Raw genomic sequence first — 3138 nt, 5'->3', positions numbered from 1 at the left:
AATAATATTGCCCTCCCCGCAAAATTGGGAGTTCTTGAGGAATGGGAAAAAATAAAAATCTTACAATGCTTTGTGGCCTTCTAAAAGGCCACTACGCATAGCTAGATATATGGTGTCCCTGCTCATTAAAATTGCATGAGGAAGAAGAGTAAGTTGCCAAAATGGAATAAAATGCCCTGTATGGCTTCCTAAGGGAACAGTGACCCCAGTTCAAGAAACCATGCTTTAGTTAATATCGAGTAGCTCTTTATTTTATCTTTCTTTCTTTCTTTCTTTTTTTTTTTTTTGGAGAGGTTTTTGCTATAGGGCGCGTGCACTCGCCAGACAGACAGAGAGAGACAGAAAGCGAGAAATCACCCCCCAGGGGGAATGGCCATGCCACAATCCCTTCTCCTCCATTCTCCTCCATTCTCCTCTTGGGATCTTGGGCATGCACGCACATGCGCCTGACGTGAGTTTTAAGCCACTGGGCCTGGGACTGGAACTGCGGTCCGACTATGTTTGAGTCCAGTGACATAGCTGTTACGCTAACTGCTGGTTCCGATATCGAGTAGCTCTTGATGTCTACTGTGAGTCAGGCACCCAATGTTGGCTGTCTTTTGCAGCTAGAATGTGAGTTCTCTGGTCTTTTCGTCTCAGGAAATTTAACCTGGTCTGACTCCTTCCAACACTCCGAGAACTTCCACCGTTGCCTGTGATCCCCTCACCCTTGGGTAACTCACACCTTCTTGCTCTGCCAAATGATGAGAACAGATGACATCCCATCACCACACTCCCACTATCGTCTCCACCATTGTCCCATCCCTGCTTAGATGGCACAAGGTGACATCCTCCATTCTCTGGTAGCCCCTTTATCTTTATCTTAGCTTCCAAGAGATATGACACATTCTACCATGCCCTCCTTACCACCACCCAGGTGATTGCCCCAAACTCTGATGACTTTTATCCTCCCATCGCCTAGTCTTTTGTTTCTGTAGACTGGGATAGGGTGGTGCTGGGTGATCACTGCAGATGACCAAGACAGTTAAGCTGCCTCTTATTCCTCATTATTAACTCTAGGGGAGTGGGACAGATGCCTGTTTTTTATGGCTCTCTTTAAAATATTGAGTTTTCAACTCTTCCTTATTCTCAGCTTTGAGTTCTCATGACCAGTTCTGGAGGTTCAGAACTCCAGGGCATCCCTATTCCCTTTCCTAGCCATCTAGGCTCATGTCTGTCTCAAGTTCTTAGCAGTCACCAGGGCTAAATGCCTTGGGATGAACAGGTAGCCACATGGCACAGAGACACTCATGCCTTCATCTCTCCACAGAGATGATGTCTCCCCATCCACCTGAAACCCAACCCTCTACTCATGGTCAGTCCTCATTCTCCCAGCAAGCTTAACCCAGGAAGAAACTTGATGTTTAAGGACATTAGTATTGAAAACTCTGAAGTTCTGACCCCAGCTCTATGCATTTTTGCCTACATCATGACTTTCCTGACGACCTAGTAGCAGGTGCTCAATAGACGCTTTTGCAATAACCTGAATGTAAAAGGTGCCAGTGTTTCTCTGCACATCTTCCTGGGAGAGGAAGCCCGGACCAGCTGTTTCTCATGTTCTGCCTTCGCTGGAAAATGAAAATGTAATAAAGGAGCACATTTTGATGAAAATAGCTCTAAAGAACACCCATCTGTAGTAACCTGAAGTTAACCATGCTAATTATCTTAATCGACTTGTTTCAAGAGGGTTTCTGTTTTGTTTTTTAACTGGGAAGAGGATGTACCAGCACAGATAGCCAATCTGCTGGTGTCTAGTTCTCTCTCTTATTGTGGCCTATTGACATCCCGGATGAACTGCCTCATCTGACTTTAGGCATTTGGGCCAGATCACCATGGCTGATGTGAAGCTAAAAGCAGAACAGAGCAGACCAGGGGCTTAGATTTGAATCACTCAATCCCAGCTTCCAATCCTGCTCCAACCCCTTGCTACCTATGGGATCTCAGGTCAGAGACTTTGCTGCTCCAGGCCCATTCCCTCACCTGTCAAATGGGGGGAATGACGGCGCTGAGAGGCGAGGAGGAGGCAATACGTCAGGCCATGTCTCAGGCAGGTTGACTATTATCTTTATCCCTCCAACCCAGATCATCCCCCAGCACTTAAGCATCTTTCAGATTAGCCCTGTTCCTTCAGGGTCTAGGTTGTTGTCCTTCCAACCACCAAGTCTGCTGGAGCCACATACAACATCAGAAAAACAAAAAACGAACAAACAAACAGGAGAATAAGGAAGGACAATTTTGTTTTGCTTGCTACCATATTTATTTGGGTAATTCTTCTTCTGCCATTGTTCATAAATGTCCCTGAAGATCTAAATCTACTGAGCAATAGACACTTTCTAGAAAGACCCATATGTGAGCAGAGTGCTCCCACACCCCTGAGCCCCTGTCTCCTGACTCCTGACTTGCAGGGTAGGAGCAGCCATGCCTTCCAGCCTTCTCCTCCAGTCGCCTCTTGGGATTTGGGACACACACACACACACACACACACACACATGAACCGGACATGAGTTTCAAGCCACTGTGTCCGGAACTTAAACCATGGTTAGCCATGTGGGAGTCTAGTGCCTCAACCACTGTGCCACCTGCTGGCCCCAGGAGGAGCTCTGAATGATAGGTTCCTCCTGTCCCAGGACACTGGGAAGTGTCCTTAGGTGCTGGGCACTGCTCTTAACTCCTTCCTTACCTCTGGAAAAGCACAGGAGCCAGCCTGCTGCTATGGGGGTGGGGGGCTTGCTTTTCTCTAGAGTAGTCTCTCACCTCGACTGCTTCCCAGAGCAGAATCCTTAGCTTGTGGGAGGACGGGAAGGGAGGTGAAATCAAGAGTTGAGCTTTGGAAGTATATTCTCAGGAAGTCTGTGTTTGTGCTCTGTCCCAAGCCACACTGTTTCCAGCCTTCAACTCCAGGGTCCTGTCTGCCTTGAGCTAGGAAGAACCCGGGGGACAATATACCAGCGGCACCTTCCTGCTCCAGAGGACCTAGCTTTCAACACAGCCCGTGTGGCCACCCAACCCCCAGCTCTCCCCCAGTCCACTTGTTCTCTAGGTTGGACAGTCTTGTGCCTGCCTTTCTCCTTCACTCTTTTCCTTCCTGTCACCGCGTAC

Source organism: Tupaia chinensis, unplaced genomic scaffold (assembly GCF_000334495.1).
Source record: "Tupaia chinensis unplaced genomic scaffold, TupChi_1.0 Scaffold149922_1, whole genome shotgun sequence".
Taxonomy (NCBI): domain Eukaryota; kingdom Metazoa; phylum Chordata; class Mammalia; order Scandentia; family Tupaiidae; genus Tupaia; species Tupaia belangeri.
The sequence above is the reverse complement of the archived record's forward strand: the minus strand, read 5'-3'. Positions refer to the sequence as shown.